We start from the raw sequence: 20,965 nt of genomic DNA, 5'->3' as shown, positions 1-20,965 counted from the left end.
TTTATTTTTCCTTCTTTCTTTTTCATTACAATTTGAATAAAAGCCATCTCTAATTTATAATTAATATAGAAATTAACATCAAAAAGTAATACAAAAAATTTTAGTGGAAAAAGACACACATATGTAATAGGGAAAATAAGACATTTTGTCTAATATGTGTGGGAGTAAGGCTCTTCAGATTCCAATTATCCAAATCACAGAACAACTTGATTTATAATTTTTATAAGTTTTGTTTTCATTTCTTGACCTTGATACTAAAAGTACAATGTATAATTCTGTAAAGTCTATCAGTTTTACCCCATCCAAACTCCAACTGGTCCTTTTTAATGTTTTGACATAAAACCTGCACATACTACGTTGTTTTAAATTCAAATTCAAGTTATACAAGAGAACACTGGTGATAGTATGGCATCTGAATAATGAATCTATAAAAACACTGCAGAGAATAAACAAGAAAGACACTCTGACTTTGTTAGCTGGGAAAAACATTATGTACAACTTATCATTTTAAAAGAATCCAAGGAAGAATGGTACAAGTTTTGACTCATTGGAAAGATTGTAAGAATTAAGTTGCTTGACCAGAAACAGGCCAGCGAGCATGGAATATGCATTTGAATGAGAATTTTGACTTGCAGAATATTTCCCTGTCAACTTTCAGCAAAGACCCATTGTCTGTTGTAAAACTCAGAATGAAAGTGGTAATTAGTCTCACAAAGCAGAGAAGGCAAGTATCAAAGAAAACGATTCAAATGGGTTTAGCCACTCAGAGAATTTCAAGATAGTCCAGGTTAGCAGAGCAGAGCACACACTGAAGGAGAGAAGTTTACACCATCCTCATCCTATTATCCCACTTCTTTGGTGACATGGCTTTAGTTTGTAGATTTCCAGCAAAGTCTAGATTTTCTATAACCTAGAATTGTGGGGACTCACACTCCAAACTTGGTGTTGTCTATATTTGCATTTATTGAGAGGACTCTATTGTAATGTTCTTGAAGACCATTCCAGCACTAATATGGGGAGGCAAATTATCATGAAAACAACCATAGCCAGTGAACACAGCTACGCAAACTTAAGCCACAGATAACTTTGACAGTGGCAGCATTTCATTTTACATGTAGTGGAAATTTTCCTCTTGATTTAATACCCTCCTTTAAAACAATTTTTCATCTGTTTTCAACTCCTAAAGAAAGTTGATGTTCAGCAGTTCTGAAGATACATATGTGCTAAGCAATCATATTGCTTTTAAATCTTTAACTGAAAAACAGCTCCAAGAAATCCAAACTGATTTTATTCAAGTTCTTATGGAAAGTGATTCAGGTTTCAGCTAAAACAAACCACTTTACAGTGTAAGAAAACAGAATGAATTATTATCAAAGAGCATTGACAAGGTGAAAATAGAGTCAAAGTGAAATCTCCGAGCAGAATGAAAACAGGTGTTCTGGCAAATATTCTCTTGTATAACAAATGTCTCCTTTTATAAGTGTTCACAAAATGGGACAGGCGCCATGACAGCTATCTACTTTCTGAGCACAACTAAGCCTTGCACACATTTTGATTTGACACAAAGAACGGTTTTTATATGTATATTTCGACATGGACAACACACTGTTGAAAAGGAGAGAGGTAAGTCAATTCCTATAAGCAGTTATGTAAACCCAAAATGGCTGGGTAGATGAAGAACACAAAATAGATACCAGTAGAATTACTGTACAGGATAATCTTGGACTGCAGAATCATTGCTTTGTGTTTACTCAATTGCTTTGGTTTGTACCTAGATTTAAAAAAAAAAAAAAGTTCTGGTCTCTTATATTTGGGTGTGGACCCTTCTGACCATTAAATATAATGGGAAATGTTTGTCTTCTTCAAGTCAAGCTCCTAAATTGTTTTGTAAGATTGTATTTTTATCTCCCATCATTCATGGCCACACAGTTGGATACAGGGGACTCTGAGATGGCAAAGCCACGTGATAGAAGGAGAAGGAATAGAGACAGTATTACTTCCTTTTTCTTTTTGGTTTGGATTTGGTTTGGTTATTGAACCCAGGGCCTTCTGGTTGCTAGGTAAGTACTCAGTTAAATGCTCTCCCATATGAGTTACTATACCCCCACCATTTTTGTTCCTGGTATCCATGTAGGTATATTTCATTTCTTTTGATTTGATAATTTTCATTGATCTATCTTCAAGTTCACTGGTTCTTCTTTCACTTTTGGTCTGTTAGCAACTCTGATGTGAGAATATATGTATTTCTTTCTTTAACTTCAGATATTGTGATTTTCATTCATTAAAATCTCATTCTATTCTTTAAGTTTTCATTTTCTGCTAGGATTTATTTCTTATTCATTCACCATGAGTATATTTTTATCATTCCTGATTGTAGCTGTACAGCTACTTTAAAATCATTATTTCTAAACTGCATCATCTGAAACATTTAATGCTTTATGTTTTGTTTTTACCTTGTATCTTGTTTATGGGTCACTTTTCCATCTTTTCACCTATATCTAATAATTTGAATAATTTAAAATTATATCCTGAACTGTGGGAATTATATGCTTTGGACATTAAGATTTTGTTCTCTATCAATACTATTAACTCAGCTTTTGTTTTGTATGTTTTTTTTCTTAAGCAGGACATTTATGTGCCTCAACTAAGAAATTCTGTGTCCCCCAATACCACAATGAGCAGTAACCAGAACTGAAACTTTCAATTTGCATTTTCTTAGCATTAGCAAAAAAAAAAAATTGAAATGCTTTTCTGAATATTTATGTTCAAAGGCAAGTTAATTTTTCTCTGAAATCTCATATATTTCTGGGTGTTCCTCTCTTTAGGAGCTTTTTAAATATTTCTGAGGCATTCATGAATTTGTAACTCTTAATAGTTTTTCCTTTTACTTGCATTGGGATTTTGTGTTACAGCCATGCACGATAAATATAAATAAAAGGAATGAAGAAATAGAAAAACAAATTGACCAAAATATATGAAATGGTATAGATTTTATGTTAACAGAAATGCTTTAAATTTTCATGAAAAAATTATAGACATTAAAGGTGGTAGATAACTCCTAGGGATATATTTGAAGGAATACGACTCAGGTTATTACAAAGGCACCTGCACACCATATTTATTGCAGCATTATTCACAATAGTCAAGCTATGGAAATAGCCAAGATGCCCCACTACCAATGAATGGATTAAGAAAATGTGGTATTTATACACAATGGAATTTTATTCAGCCAGAATGAAGAATGAAATTTTGTCATTCACAAGTAAATTTATGGAACTGGAAATCATCTTAAGTGAAGTTAGCCAGGCTCTGAAGGCCAAAAATCACATGTTCTCCCTTATATGCAGATTATAGGCCTAAAACAAATGTAGTAATATATTGGACATGGGTCACACACAAAGGCGAGAATGTGCCTGGGAGGAAGAGGGACAGAGAAGGAAACTTAAAACTTGAATGTTTTTGATGTGCCCACTGTAGAGAAGTGAATATAGTAATCTTAAACTGGCAGAGGCCACTATGGGAAGGGGACCAGGAAGTAGTGAAGAGGTCTGGTAGAGATGAACCAATGTGGGTTGTAATACACAAGTGCATGGAAGCAATGCCAGGAATCTGTCTGTATAGCTATCTTTATCCCAAACTAGCAAAAATGCTATGTCCTTCTTATTATCTCTTATGTTTTCTCTTTAACAAAATTGGAGCTCAAGAGGGCGAACGAGGTTCTGCCAGGAAACGGGGGTGGGAGGTAGTGAAGGAGGTGGGCCGAACAATGTATACACATGTGAGTAAATGTAAAAATGATAAAATAAAAAACACTTGGTAGAAAAATTTAATCTTTACAGTAAATTTTAATGCAACTTATTATTGAACTGGAATTTTGTCTTTTGTCTAACTTTAGCAACATTAATGTATCCTAGACTGGAGGACATGGAGAACAACACTTAAGGCTTTGACTTTCTGCCTGGCTGTGTATTCGCTGCCTAACATTTTCCTTGTGTGTGTTTGCATTTCTTTTTCTGATTCCTTAAAGTGAGAATCTTAGAGAAAATAGTAATCCAATTAAATGTCCACAATAACAAATTGACAATATGAAGCAAAATTTATATTTTGCAATAATTTCTCACTTGAGACTTTGTCCTTTCTTCTAAGTTTGTTTTCATAATTATGCTTTCATCATTTCTAATAAGCTGTCAATTTCCCATGCAAATTAAGTGGAGCAGACATTAAAGGATTTATATTAGAGTTGTAACAGTGCTATGATTTTATGAGATGGCTGTGACCCAGACAAGCTATTAACAAGGGGCCCATACCAGAGGTTATCTGTTTTTCTCAACTATGTATATCTGCTTTCAAGGGAAACTTAGAAATAGAACTTTAAATCTTACATAGAAATTTGGAAAATTCCCAAGTTTGTCTTTTATAAGACTGCATAACTGCTGTTACAATTAGACTGTTAAACACCCTGCAACAGGGGGCGTCAGCTGCTAGTCATAGCCTGGTATTGAAAATTTGCCCCTACACATGTCTAACATGTCAACCCACAGTGCTCTGGATTTCCTTGACTAGAGCTCAACAACCTCTTCTCTGACTTGACAGCCATCCACGCTAATGAAGTTATTACCTGCCATCCTTCTCTCACTTCCCGCACTGCCCATGTCATCTAACCTGCACCCCTGATGACTTCCTCACCTCACTCCAGACCTGTAGAAAAATGCATCTAATTCAGCTAACGTACTTTATAGAAATAGAGCTGATCTTGTGAATGGAGTGCATGGAGGTCAAATGACCAACTTGGAACCTGATGCCAGGTGTCTAACCTTCTAGTCCAGGATATTTATATGGTATACATTGAGACTTGGTTTTGTTTTGCTTCTGAAAGATATACTGTAACTTTTAAGCCTAAAGGAGCTTAAAATCTGACTGAAAAAGGACTCACAGAAAAATAACTCTAATAAAATGTAGAATATTTATATTGCTTAAAGCACTGTTTTCTGCCTATGTGCTAAGGGAAACAGTGAACTTAATTTTTCCCAAATATAACATGTAACAAACAGGACCAATGTGTGCACTTGATTTGGAAGACAGGAAAAATTGGCAATTTTCGTGCTGTGTGGAAAAATATCAGGTGACACGTCAAAGTCTGCTGTTTATTAAATGCCACAGAGGGAAGATGACAACTTTCTGTTAGAAGAAGAAGTTGCTTGTACTTTTTAGCCAGAACAAAACATGATTTGTGTTTATAGAGTGGAGCACTGTCAAGGCAGTTAGAACGTCGGCTTTAAAATGGAAGCAGTACTGGGCGTATGCTAGCAAATCATACATGCATAGCTGTGCAGGAGAGCATTGTAGATGCTGAAACATATTTACATGCCACGATGTCATTTCATTTCATTGCATTTTTCATATGTTGTGGTGTACTGGGGTTTACTTAGGACCCTGCGCTTTCTAAGCGGGCACTGTACATTTCCTCAGCATTTTTTCCTTTGGTTAATATTGAGATAGTTCTCCTGTTTATGCCTGGACCATTAGCCTCCAATTCAGTTGGGATGACAGATTCATGTCAGCAGGCCCAGATTTTTTTTGGTTTAGATGGAATCTTGCTAAACTTTTTACTTGGGCTGGCCTCAACCAAAATCCTGCATGACTACAGAGGTCAGACCTATGCCCATCTAGTAATTCCATGTTCAATCTTAACCACTTGAGCTTTTAATCACTTCAGAAGTGTTGCCAAAATTGTAGTGTATTTATGTATGTCACAGACTTCTGGGCTATGTCCTGATGAATTAGGTAAAATTCCACATGTGGAATGACTGTTGGAGGTGAGTGGCATGCTTCCATACAAAAGTGATGCAGGATGAGATTAGCAAAGGGGGTCGGTCAGCATGAACCACAGGTAGATGTGGAAAGCTCAAGCCTGGATGAGTAACAGCAAAAGACTCCACAACATCAGGTAGAGTTGATACGGAATCTTTGATAGGTTCTCCAATCAGGGAGTTTAGGCTTTCAAGAATTTATTATGATAGTATTAGAAATACTCAGATTGGTAGAAAGGATAGGTCATCTGTCAAGATAAATATTTTAGAATCATCACATTTACAATGCTAGAGAAAATATATTAAATAGATAAAAATGGAAGCAATTTCAGTGGTAGTTTTGTTCAGAACTTGTGAATCAATGGGAAATATTTAAAATACTGTTTAGAGAGGTATGCAGGAAAAATAAAGCAAAAATTTATGTACATTCCAGGAAAAAAAAATAGTCAAAAGTAACATTGTTTCTTGACTGGTTAAATTTTGAGATGTAGAAAATAACATGTTCAGTATTTTGGGGATATTTTATATATTAAATGCCTTATGGTGACTTGAGTATGATTCAGAAGGACATAATGCCTTTGGTTAAAGATATACTGATTTTATGATATCTGCAACAAATGCTGGAGTTGCCTGGCATAATATTAGATTTGAATATTTGGAGTGATTTGGGGACTAAACATAGAAACCAGGGAATCTTTTAACAGTAAAATAATAACTACTAACAATTGGCAATATTATGTGTTCCAGAATGGCCTGTAGAGAAAGAAACTGTACAAGAAGGGTTTGCTTACTTGTAATATTAAAAATCAACTGATAGAGTCTAGATGGACACATCTCTCCCTGGAGCACTGGGGCAAGAGTTAGACATTGTTAAAGCACTGTTAAATTCTGTTCAATCTATGCTAATGATAATGGAGAGAATTTATTGTAAGCATCCATTTTAATGCTTATTTTTCCTTTAAATCAACTAAGATATACACCAGCTGTCTTGAGTGGAGGAACTCAGCCAAGCAGTCAGCTGGTCTGCTTTATGACTGGCTGCTTTGAATAATCCACAGACATCTTGAGAAGCTACATGGTAACCACAGTTACTTACTGCCAAATCACAACTCTTGACTTCTGAAGGTACTATCCCAGCCATGACTGTTTCAAACAACTTTCATTGGCTATTCTGTCATTGTAAATCTCCATGAACTCTAGATGACACAGTAGCCAGTTGTTTATACATATGGAGGACTGGCATAATTGGTGTGGACAATCCTCGCTACATCTTCTTTCTGGCTATATATAAGTAGGCTGCTTGTCTCACTTTTTGAGTGAGTGGCTTACCTTCTGTGATGTCACCTGGCACTGCAATATTAGGTCTAATAAAGGCTTCTTCAAGTGGTCTTTTCTTGCCTACTTTTTGTCTTTATCATAAGTAGGGTGTGCTGAGCTGGGAAAATGAAAACAGGCAAGCAGAAGCAGCAGTAAAGCAGCAGAAGCTGAAGTGGCAGCAGTAGACACCACCCCAGCAATGACAATAGCAGTAGCCAATGAAAGAGCAGCTAAAGATTTCCAGATAGTGGCCAGGGCAGAAATATTGAGGAGCAGAGGTGACAGACACAGTAAAAACTATGAAGAGCTAAAGATGAGAAACTGGGGGCCCTGGTTGCAAGGAAGTGTTTCAGGGAGACCCAACCTTAAAAGCCAAGGATCTCAGATACCCTCAGCACAAGAGCTTTAACACTTGTCAAGGGCTGATTATCACAACACTTTAGAACTAAAAAATGTAATACTAGACGCACCACCTGCTACTCCTTGGTGCTGTCTTCTTCGACCACCATCTGCTGCTGAAAGCCAATGATTAAAATTGATGCCACATGCCAAGGATGCTGGTAATTAAAGCATGTAACTTCCAGCTTCCAACCTGAGTGCCTGGAACAGTAAGTCTCTGGTTTCTAAATCCTGGATCAATAGACTCCTAAGCTCTCAGGGTTTGGAGCAGTAAGACTCTGGGTCTACCAGTCCAACCCCACGGCCATGATTATCTAAGAGCCTGGGATTCCAAGCACTATAAGAGCTTCCTTTCACTTACCTATGATTTCTATCTTGGCAGAACAAAAGGATCCAAGCCAGCTGATTGGTTATACATGGACTCTTTAAATGCTACCTGCACACCCATGTTTATTGCGGCACTATTCACAATAGCCAAGTTATGGAAACAGCCAAAATTCCCCACCACTGACGAATGGATTAAGAAAATGTGGTATCTATACACAATGGAATTTTATGCAGCCATTAAGAAGAATGAAATGTTATCATTTGCTGGTAAATGGATGGAATTGGAGAACATCATTCTGAGTGAGGTTAGCCTGGCCCGAAAGACCAAAAATCGTATGTTCTCTCTCATATGTGGACATTAGATCAAGGGCAAACACAACAAGGGGATTGGACTTTGAGCACATGATAAAAGCGAGAGCACACAAGGGAGGGGTGAGGATAGGTAAGACACCTAAAAAATTAGCTAGCATTTGTTGTCCTTAATGCAGAGAAAGTAAAGCAGATGCCTTAAAAGCAACTGAGGCCAATAGGAAAAGGGGACCAGGAACTAGAGAAAAGGTGAGATCAAAAAGAATTAACCTAGAAGGTAACACACACGCACAGGAAATTAATGTGAGTCAACTCTCTGTATAGCTATCCTTATCTCAACCAGCAAAAACCCTTGTTCCTTCCTATTATTGCTTATACTCTCTCTTCAACAAAATTAGAGATAAGGGCAAAATAGTTTCTGCTGGGTATTGAGGGGGTGGGGGGGAGGGGGGTGGGGGGTGGTAAGGGAGGTGGTGGGGTCAGGGGGGGAGAAATGACCCAAGCCTTGTATGCACATATGAATAATAAAATAATAAAAAAATATCCTACCCACTTTAAATAAATTCCAGTAGATTATTTCTTCTTATTTGTAGAAGATTCTAAAGGTAAACAAAAATATTTCCAATAAGTAAGCTTTAATAAGAAATGAATAAGCAACTATAATTTATGGTTCCCAGACATGCTCAGTTTCTTCGGATGATGGAAATGTTTCTTGGTAAGGAAATAGAGAGTGGAAATGATGAATCATGGAAACTGGCAAAATACTCAGAACAGGTACATTCCTTCCAAGCATTATCATGCAAATGGTATGGTTGTATCATAAATAGTAGCCTAATTGTCAAAGAAAAGACAGCAGAAGACACTGGCAGGTGGTTAGAGCATGATATAAACAAGAAAATTGACAAATCAGAAGATTTTTAAAGGGCAAACCAATTTGATAATTAGATACCTTGGCTACTAAATTGTAAACTGAAAGAAACACATGAAAATAAAAAGGCCATTCAACAACAATGAAAACAAAAACCAGATATGTTTGCAAATTATAATAATCTGTGTATAACCTGTTTCTCTGAACAAAAGCAATAATTTCTTCTTCCTAAATAACATTGAAACAAAGAAGATGGTCCTCTTAATAATGATGACTAGGATTCGGATATGGAGACTAAAGAAGAAAATAAATGTATTAAATAATTGGTCTCCATCTGTTTGTACAAATGATTGAAAGATTGTCCAGCGTGGCTAAGAAATGATACCTTTTTTGGATTTATATTTTTATTAGAGTATATTCATTTTACAGGAAGGGATTCATAGTGACAGTTTTGATTAGACTTACATTGTACATTAGTTACATTGACCCCATCGTCTCTCCTCAGCCCCCTCCCCACCTCACTTGAAGCAATTGCAAGAAGTTTCTTAGTTCTGTTTCATATAGGTATCTGAAGTCCATCAAACATATACTGTCATTTAAATCTCCTTCTTTTACACTCACCCCCTCCCCAAGGACCCCCCTCACTGTTCCTATATTATAAAAGATATGCAAATCAAAACAATACTTGCATTTTATCTCACCCTGGTTAGAACAGACATAATCAAGGGTGATAACAGCAACAAATGCTGGCAGGGATGTGGCAAAACAGGAGCCTTGTACACTGCTGGTGGGATGCAAGTTAGTACAACCTCAATAAACTAGAGATAGAACTGCCATACGATCCAGTGATACCGCTCCTGGGCACCTACCCAAAGAAACATAAGACAGGATACAGTAGAGGCACCTGTACACCGATGTTCATTGCAGCACTATTCACAATAGCCAAGCTCTGGAAACAACCCAGATGCCCTACAGCTGATGAATGGATCATGAAATTATGGTACATATTCACAGTGGAGTGTTACTCAGCCATAAGGAATAATGACACGTGGTCTGAAGATAAATGGATGCAATTGGAAGACATCATGTTTGGTGAAGTAAGCCAGGCTCAGAAAGACAAAAGAAAAGATATTTTAGAGAGAGAAATCCAAGCAGACGACAGTGGCTCTGAAAAATATGATATTAGAGTTTTTTTAAAAACTTTATTTCAACCTAGTGAATGAATGACATTTCTTAAAATCTCAGTTAAGGCTGCAATGATGGCTTCCCTCATCCTTTTCAGGGAAAGAACATTTTGATAGAACCGCATCTGTATCTCAAGCAAAAAGCCAGATACTAATACCCCAGACTTAACTTATGGCAGCTTGCCTCTGACATTGAAACACCATCAAACTGCATCTTGTTGCACACATCTTTTCAACTCTTTTTAATCTTTTATCCACTTTATTTTTAGTGAACAAATTAAGAAATTTCTTCCTCATATGACTGCAATTGAGCCCATTTTGTCATCATTTCATAGAGTATCTACAAAGACCAAGGAACATTAAAACCATGTCCTAAATTGTGACTATTTGGGAGTGGATACCAACAGGAGAGGGAGGGGTCATATGACTGAGGTATTTCATATGTTTATATGAAAATAGAGTAATGAGATTTATTAAATTTTTTCAAAAAGGGAGAAGTAATAAGAAATAGAGGTGAATTTTGACCAAAGTTCATTATATGTATAGAAATGTCACAATGAAGCCCTTTTGTAAAATTAGTATACACTATTAAGAAAGAGAAAAATTTTTAACAAAACTTTACAAAAGGAGCCAGTGAGGTAATGCACAACTCTAATCGCAGCTTCCGGAAGGCTGAAGCAGGAGAAAAGCAAGATTCAGGCCAGTCTGGGGTACATAGACAAACATTGTCTTAATTTTTGTTAAAAAGTAAAACATTAAAATTTACTAACCATGAGCAAACACTGGCTGTGAAAGGTATTGAAGAAAATAGTGTGGAAATTGGTGTTATAAAAAGGAGGAAGACTTGAGCAAGGGAATAGAAACACTGAGACACCAATGGCCAGAGAAGTATTTTGCTGCTAACAGTTAGAGGAACAACAGACCAGGAAAGAGAGAGGGCAAGTGTAGTATTACCATATGGAAATTAGAGAAATACTTTCCATGGCAGATCATCCAATTTATGGAACTTCATAAGAAATTCAGTATTCTAGTCATATTGCTAAGGAACTAAATTAATTATTGGCACATGTCTTAACTTCTTCACTTACTCATTCATGTAAGATTTTGAAACCCTTTCAGTGAAAACCTACCAGACTATATGCAATATTCTTTATTTTCCCACTATTTTGTATGGTACAAGGTATAGCAATGTGTCATTTACTCCAGAATTATTTCCAAACCTGACCCAGATTGGCAGGTTCCTATAATCTCCATTGATGTATGAATACCATCCAGCACAATGTGCCTCAGTAAGGTCTTTAGGGTTTTCTATGTTTTCCTCACCTAATGCAATTAGCAAAAAGTCATTTGTGTTATGTTACAGCATGATATACTGGAATGAATTAATTAATATGATTAAGTTTTGCATAATATACTAAGAAAAAGCACATTATAAATGACATAGCTCTGAAATAACACAATGAAGTGGTATTGCTGCCCTTGCCAGGTGAAATTGAACTATTCCCAATTGAATAAATTAATTGGGAAATGAGAAACAAAATATTTGGTAAGTCATTTAGTAGCTTCATATTTGTTGCCACAAGCAGTTTGATTTACTTCTATAAAGAGGCCAAATCTGAAATACATTCTGCAATTACTGCTAACACCTGAAGAAATTTACTGTAATTCACAGTCATTCTTCAAAATCAATCTTGGCTTTTACCTCAACATGTTAAGAATCAAAATGGAGATCCTGCCATTTGTTAAACATTTCTGTTCCAATTGCATACTGAAGAACTAGGATGGTAAACACAGAGTGGTTCCTGAGTCTCTTGACCTCACTGTGGGACTGACTCATGACAAATTTCTATTTATTGCCTTAGCTGTGTATGTTCTTACTCTGACCATACAGCCTTTTTGCATGAACTGACCACAATTCAGAATCCCAGGTTGTGAATATCTCTTTCTCTGGTACAGAGTGACCTTGTTAAATGGATGGTTCTGGAAAAAGCTTTGGGAAAGGCTTGCAATATTCATTTCAGTTAGAATTACAAGGTTCTCCTTCAAATGCATCCAGTCTATTATTAATTCAAGAGTCAGTGGCTCTGTGACTTTGTTTCCCAAAGCCATTAGATTTTATGACTGTAGTTTCTCAAAACAGTTTTCTGCTTATCAGACACATGTTCACATTTACCAGTAAGTTCTGTGATAGGCCACAGGTCTTTGTTATCCCTATGGGTAAAAGATCAAACTTTAACTCTTTGCCACCCCATCCTTGAAGTCTTTTATAATAAAATCCTAATGTTGACTCTTATGGTGCTACCCTTATTTGCACCCTGCCACTATGGGATCTTTTTTGTCTCATCGAAGTCAAAGAGACTAATTCCTTTCTAAAATTTCTCCACATCATCTTCAGCCCATACAAGACTTTTGAATATGTGATGATTTCCTCAGCAGTGGATTTTGTGATGGTTCCATTTTCTCTGAGCCATTCCTAGGATCATGGTTAGGAAATAACTGAGATGGCACAAACTGGATCTAATCCAGTAGTCACTTCAATATTAATTTCATATGACTTTATGATAGGAAAGTTCTAGAATGCCAAACTTCTAATTTATAATCCAGCTATTCTAGACTTCTATTAATCAAATAATTTAGTACAAATACTTCTTGCTCCTCAAACACATTTGATTTCATATCTGGGGTTACTGTGTATCACTATATTCTTATTGCTGTTAGGATCTAGTCTCACACATACTTCCTAATTTCCTAATGACAAAAGCTCATAAGATTTTGTGATTCTTTCATGTATCTTTGTATTCTACTAGGTATAGCCATTACAATTATTTCCTCAGACATACTAGAATTTCACTCAGTATGGATCTAAAAGAAAAAAGTAAAATTTGTTGAGAGAGGTTAATAAACAGACTAGGCAAACTTTTATGAAGCAATTATTCATGGTGAAGCCTCTGCAGGCATTTTGTTTTTAATAAAAGCTATGTCAAGTTTACTATGACCGTGAGGAGGGACTTTATTTTTCTACCCAGGACACTAAGAGTAGTTCTGCATTTCAAGTGTCCCTGCCCCTGCTCTGTCAATTCACCTGTCCTTTGACGTCCCTCCCCAAACACTGCCCACCTTATGCAAGAGATTTACATTGGTGCGAAATTGGTGCTGCAGTTCTCCAGGTCCCAGATTCTGTTCAATAATAAAACTCTGTTAAAACTGTGTCACGTAATGAATTATTTAAGTATGCATAGTGACCATGGTATGCCAACGCTTCTTTGAGTACAGAACTAGCATTTTCAGTGTAATTTCATTTTGTATGATTTCTAAAATAGTGAAAAGTACTCATTTACTCCACAAATGTTTTGATTATCATCGTTTCAATGACCAGGTTCAATAACTTTTTGGTCATCCAAACAGAACTCAATTTTTTTATAATAATGAGAATACTTACAGAACATATTTTGAATCCCATGTAAGTAGACTGTTTACACATTACACACACACACACACACACACACACACGCACACACACAGAATGCTAAAGGTCTTTTTCCTTGGATTATTTGTAGTGCTAATTACTTTATTAGGCAGAATTAAAGCACGTTATACAATTTATAATATTTAGTTTTGATAAAAGAGTTAAGGGACCATATAAGGTATTTTGAAACATGCTAAGAAGTGTAACATCATATAACCAATATTACCAATAGGAGTCAATGATTTAAGGAAGAATTAACTGTATCAAAACTCAAGATGGTAGCTGAATCTGTGGAGGATGAAATACATAGAAGTAGCTGTAATCTTAGGGAACACAGGTGATAGCAGATTAAAGTCTTCATAAACCTAATGCATGGACATATCCTTCTCCATGTTTACCTCTGTTGATCTCAATCTGATGCATTTTATTCACTGGATTCAATGAAAACCAGAAAGCAAGCCAACATGAATAGCATACTCCAATGAGATCAACCATCTGCAGAACATAGCATAGCAAAGATGTTCAGAGCATGCATCTATTGGTGAAATAGAAAATAGAAAAGATGCAAGAGAAAAAGACCAGAGTTCATTATGGGTTAGAGCAGGGTTAACCTTGCAGAGGTGACAAGACTTCATGAGTTTCTGGACATATTTCTAAAAAAGATATAAAAGAGTTGTTAATGGATTATGCTACCACACAAGGAAAAGCAAATAACTGTGTCCAGTGAAATCTACTAGGAAACAGGGATGGGGAGAGCAAATCCAATTTGGATATGATAACTTCGAGACACCACTGGACATCAAAGTAGAGAGGCCAAAAAATGATAATTGTCAAATAACTAGTATAGATGTTAACTGTAAACAGGTATAATATAAGATGTTTTAAGCCCATAAATCCTCTTCTATCAGTAGCCTGGGAAGCAGAACACACTGGAGACAATTCTACAAGGAGTAAAACCCAAGTGTGAAATATACAGCCGATAGAATAAACATTGAAATAGATGTAATTCTGAAAATAAGTGAAACCACAGGAGGCTCTATTTCTTCTGGATAAAGTGGGGTTGTGTGTCACCTGGTGAGTTCTCTGTAGCCTTTAACAATACCTCACTGAGCACAAAATTGTCAGAAAGGTGAGATGGAATTAAGCACTGTGAATAATATCCTCTGTAATGTTTCATAGAAAAAGGTTAAGGAAATTCCATTTGTTATGAAGAGATGAAAATAAATTAGTTGAACTCACAATGGAAAAATCAGAGAGGCAGGAACAGATAAAAATCCAGATGAAGAAATATGAGGCTTAAAAAAAGTAGACAACTTAATTTATAGAATAATAAATGTGAGAACAATTTTTAAAGAAAAGGACAAATGCAAAAAAGCACTAAGGTTTTTCATCTCAGGTTAGAAAGGATTTGATGCAATTGCAAGACAAGTCAATTGTGATTTTTTTGGAAATTACTTCTTTATATATTTTATTTGGCAGGAAACAAATCAAAACAACTTTGAGCACAGAAATATCTCCAACATGCTAAGAAGACATAAAGTAATAAAAAGTAAAAAACAAAAAGAAAAATGTTGAATTGGAATTTCAAGAGTTTGTTGCCACCATCTGACTCTCATTCATGTATCATGACTATTGAAACGTTTTGTTTACCTGTGTTTCTCATTTTCTGAAAATTTGAATTCTGATTAATTATGAATATATTATTATACCCATTGAGATGCAAACATTGTATTTTAATAATATGTAAAAAAGAAGCTTATTTTGTGCACTTGGAAGAGAATATGGAAAGCAGAGTAAAAGTCAAATTTTTTTTTATAAAATAGTCTTTCTTGAGGGTAGACATGGAGGGAGTTGAAGTCATCACACCTGTGCATTAAAACTACAGACATGCATTTTCATAGGCAAACCCCAGACTAAAAAGGAAAGAACCTTGAGATGAAAGCCTGTGGTTCACATGTGTCTGATGTGGAAATGGGAATTACCAAAGGTGGCAGTGGTGGTTAGATATGATGCATAGCCTGAGTGTCTATGGGATGTTTCCCTGGACTCCTCTAAATCTACTAGCTGAATTTTATGGATCCATGTACATGCTATATCAATTAGGGCAAATTTGGGTGAAAGTCACAGCTCACATCACAGTGACTTAAACAATATGTATTAGTTGCTAGATGCATGAGGTTATTTATTGTAAAATTCAGAATTGGTGCGCTTTGGCTTGTGATAACTCAACACACCAAAGTTTCACTTAAAATATGCTTTCTTTTCTTCTTTTTCAGTCTTCCCTCCCATGGAGTCAGCATTCTCCCAATGTTAGTTCTTCTTGATGGTGGACCCCAGGACTGGCGGTCTGTCATAGGATTGGGGATACAGAGAAATTTATCCCAACCACTCAGCTGCTGCTTATTGGAGGAAGATTCACTAAGGAGTTTGTGTGATATGCAGCAAAAAAATGGAGAGTCTTAAGTTGGAGGAAACCGCATACATTCACCCACCCAGAAACTCCGACAATGTTGCTTGAATGTGAAGGCAGAATATGTGAAAGTCATGATTGCTAGATAGTTTTCAGAACAAAGGTCACCTGCTTTCAGAGTGCACCTAATGCCTTAATGGCATTATATAAACATTTCTAAAACCTTTTACAGATTCAACTACTCTTTCTCTCTCCTTCAATTCTGTATATTAATTTTATTATACTTTATTTTTTTTCCCTTGGTACCAACATAGACAGTGCAGTATCCCAGGAACAGATAGACAGCACCTGCTGTAAAACAGGGGCAGCATTGAGTCCTTAATGCATATTAACTTTCTGATCATCTTAAAACTGAAAGGTGGCTTTTGTGACTACTTCCATTCTGAAGAAAGGAAATTAGCTACACAGTTAAACACTGGCAGAGCTAAAATACAAATCCTGGTAACTAGCTAAGAGTTTGTACTTAGCACTCCCTCAATGCTCCATGAATAAATGAGTGAATGATTTAATAATTACACTAATGAATGAATCAATTAATGAATGCATAATGCACAGAACAAAAATATCTCCCTCTGCAAATGCTAAACAACTGTGTTCTCTTTAGAGATGGTGTGACCAAACTAGATTATAGAAATCTGCTTTCAAGTTGCAACAATGCCCCAAAATTTATAGCTTATTTTGGGTCATTGTCAAACTACTTAGGGTTATTGACAATTCAAACATTAAACACACATTAAAATTTTGCCTTTTCTATTTTGAAAAGCAATGTGTTGGAAGAAATAGAAAACTTTTCAGGGAGTAAAGTTGTTTCCTTTGATTGTCAAGATGTTGATAAATAAAAGAAGTCCGAAGGACACAGTTTAGGGTCATTAACCCAAGTGAGAGTGGCCTACCATAATCACCAAACTTTAGAATTTTAGAGCTAGAATGCCTGTAAAACATTCAGTTTGATCTCTTATTTTTGCTCTTTTGGTTGTCTCAAGGCCATCGCTCTCTGGAACACTGGAACACCAATATAAAATGGTTCTTCTCTGTCTTATCATGAGTAAATACTTTCAAGTCTAATTCAAAGTATCAGTAATAGAGATACAATTTCATCAAAAGCTGAAGAGGCTTATTGTGTATCCATTTTATACATCACATATATACATGCATACATGTATAAATTTCAGAATATCTAGTTGTCACCAGAGGTTTTTTATATTACCCAGAGCAAGTGATTACTTGTATTTGATATGTAATAAAAATTTATTCTATGAGTAAGTTGTAATTTGTTAGAAATTAGACAGCAGAACATATCCCTACTTCAGAATGAATTGACAGTCCCCTTTTGTGGGGGACACATTGTAGTCAAGTCAGATGAATTGAACATTACATTATATATATATATATATATATATATATAGAGAGAGAGAGAGAGAGAGAGAGAGAGAGAGAGAGAGAGAGAGAGATGTATAGGTAAATCAGTAAAATTTTATGTTAATGTTTAAACTAAAATTCAAGAATAGCAAATATGGAAATAAAAAAAGCAAATCATATAGCCAACCCTATAATCAATAGACACAAAAGTAAACTCTAGCAATGAGGCCAAAGAAAGTTCTGATTTTAAAGGAATGGTGTTAATGCTCAAATTGTGTCCACCAAAATGTACAAGTTGAAGCTTTCAATTTCAATGTATTTGGAGATAGCACAAAAAAGGAGGTGATTAAGATTAATTTCATCCATAAGGATGGGGTTGTAATCCAATAGAACTGCTTTTCTAAGACGAAAGGGTAAAAACTCAGGAGTTTGTATACCCAGAGGAAAGGCTTTCAAGACCAGGCCTAAGGAGAGGGCTCTCCCCAGGAACCAAGCCTGCTCCTGCCTTGATCTAGATTACACCTGTGTATCTGTGAGAAAATAGATCTCTACTGTGGAAGCCAAACAAGGTATGGTATTTTGGCATGTCACTGTAGCAGACAATGAAAGAAGGTAATACTTTTCTCCTGAGCACATGGGAGTAGAGGCAGTGAACATTTGATGAACAATTATCTATTGCAACACTGATCTGTAATTATCTTCCAAACCCATTTCGAACCTTAGAGAAGTAAAATCTAAGGAGGATTATCACTTTCTTAAGAACTCAGTCAATAGGTAACGGGAAAGCTTTTTAAAATAGAGACAACTCCCTTCAAGTTCTTTTTCTTTTAATGGAACATTTTAATTGTTTTCCACTGAAGTGGAATCCAGACTAGTAATATCAGCAGTAGAAGATATAGGTATGTGGAATAAATGACCATACTCTTCAGGGTATAGCTAGGGATAAAGGACAAAGTGATAGAAGGTATTTGATGAGCTATGCAGAACAAGCTGATTTAAAAGAAGCAGAAGTAATGCCAGGGAAAAGTTAATGAAGACCTAGATTAAGCTTAATTCCATTATTTATAAACAGAAAAAAGAGTGTTTTTAGAGTAGATGAATTAAAGCACATGAAAATAAATGAGAACAATAAGTAAAACCTTATGATAAAATAATGGTTTTATTTAGATGGAAAGAAAATGGTACATACCTGAGTCAGAGAAATGTGTTCTCTGGAATGGTGTTTATATTAATATTACATTTCATTTTTTAAAGCCACTAGGAAATAAGTCAAATATTGCTGACCTTAGAAATGAGTGTGTATGTATATGTGTGTGTGTGTGTGTGTGTATGTGTGTGTGTTTGAGACCAATTGTATCTCTGTTATGATCAGACATGAATTGAATATGTGATTTAACTCTCAGGGATAAGATCATTTCTGAGGCTTTTGAGATCAGTTATACTAAAGATCCCTACTAAACTGTACTTTCTACTTACATGTTTATCCTTAGCCCCTCTGTGACCTTTACCTCACATATGCTAATACAAGCACAAGCCAGCATGCATCCATGCACAAGTCCCAACATATGTACCACCATCCACACTAGTATGTGCACATATCAGCATGTGCACACCTGTGTGCACACATGGCTCCTTTTATTATTTACTTATTAACACCTAGCTTCCTTCTACTTCATTTGGTTTTCATACTCTTTTAGATGATTTTGTGATTACCCCCATTATTAGTATGCATTTATTATATCATTTCATTTTTCCATAACTTTTTGGACTGCAACTTCTCTTTTTGTGCCATTTGGTGTAATGCAGGTACTTGAACACTCCCAGAGCTTATTTTAGCTACTGTTTTTCTCTACAACTTGAGTATCACACTATGCATCAGCTGAAGCACACAACAGACACTAAAGAAGTTTTAATTAAAAATATGGTAAGTACTAAATGAATATATTGCTAATTTTCATGTGAAGTATTTTATTAGTATTTTGTGATGTGTGCTTACAACATATAGCTCTTATATCTCAAAACAAAATTTTGAGCTGCTGTAATTACAAAAGTAGCAAGCATTTATTATATGATTGAAAATAATGTTAATGAGTGCAAAGATATTTAAGAATCATACCTAAAATCACATTTAGAGTCAGACTCTGTTAATGTGTAATGAGTTCATTTCTGGAATATAATTTGTAATTTTACATTATACAGTGATGAGCTCACACTACATATTTTATGTCTTTCTATTTTCAATTAATATTATATGGTGAATATTTCAGATAATTAAAACTTGTCAAAAATGTTTATGCATGCATGTGTAAATCAATAATGAAATGATTTAAATACTTTGATGGAATCATGCAATGATAGGACTAAAGTGAATATATTAACAGAAGCTTTCTTCCCATGTGGATACATCCTTTAAGCCAAAGCTCTTTATTACCAAAATGATTATGCACTTACTTAGTAAGCTGAAGTTAGGCATCCACAGAGGGAATTATGTTTATCACAGAGATTAATTAGGAGGGGGCTTAACACCCCTATACAACTGTACAGCTGATGTATGATGTATGTAATAAATTCCATTCTGTAAAAATTAAGCTAGTCTAATATTCACCTAGGGTATTAATAAGGCCCTGTGAATGAGTATAAGAAGTTAACACAAACCAAGTATTCTGCCTTTGAGATATGAGAAATCTTTTTTGAATAGCCACACATATGCACACAAAGTAGTTACAGAATTATCACAGGGAGTTAGACTAAAAATGCATAGGGTGGACAGGAAATGGTAGTCGGACATGGAGGTGGAGGGTGTATCCACTTGGGGGCAGAAAGGCTTCCTGGAGTAGATAGGCTTAGCTCTGGCTCTGAACAATGGCATATGGACTGCCTGTTACACGCCAGTCTTCATCTTTATTAACCTTCCCAATATCTCTATGGAGCCAGCTATGATATTCCTGTTTGACACATGGTACTCAAACATTGTCTGATTTCAAATTGGTGCCCTTGAGATGGCAGCTAATAGAAAAATTAGAAAAATAAATGGAGGACACTGAGGCACAGAAGTGAGTAAGCAGGAGTCTTGCTGAGCATGGGGTCTGGCAGTTAGCATGGGGGGACACAAACCAGTCTGTGTAGGATGTAGGGGACTTGTTCTAATGAGTTCAATTCATAGCTGAGATGAGATTGAATAGACACACTAGAGTCACATGATGGGGACAATAAATAGCAAGGAGACACCATCCATGAGTTTATCATGGCATTGATTTCCTCATGTGATCCTATTAGCTTCCTTAGTGTAATTTTACATTTCACATTTTTTTGACCAAAAATTAATTATAAAAACCATTTCAATTAGTTTAGAAATAAGTTTAGACAGAGACAGAGAAAGAGAGCGAGAGAGAGGATGTGGGGTGTGTGTGTGTAATCATGAAATTTCATCTTCTCTATTGCTGTGAAAGCATAATT

The sequence above is a fragment of the Castor canadensis genome, chromosome 3 (genome assembly GCF_047511655.1).
Source record: "Castor canadensis chromosome 3, mCasCan1.hap1v2, whole genome shotgun sequence".
Lineage (NCBI taxonomy): Eukaryota > Metazoa > Chordata > Mammalia > Rodentia > Castoridae > Castor > Castor canadensis.
Note: the sequence above shows the minus strand (reverse complement) of the source record.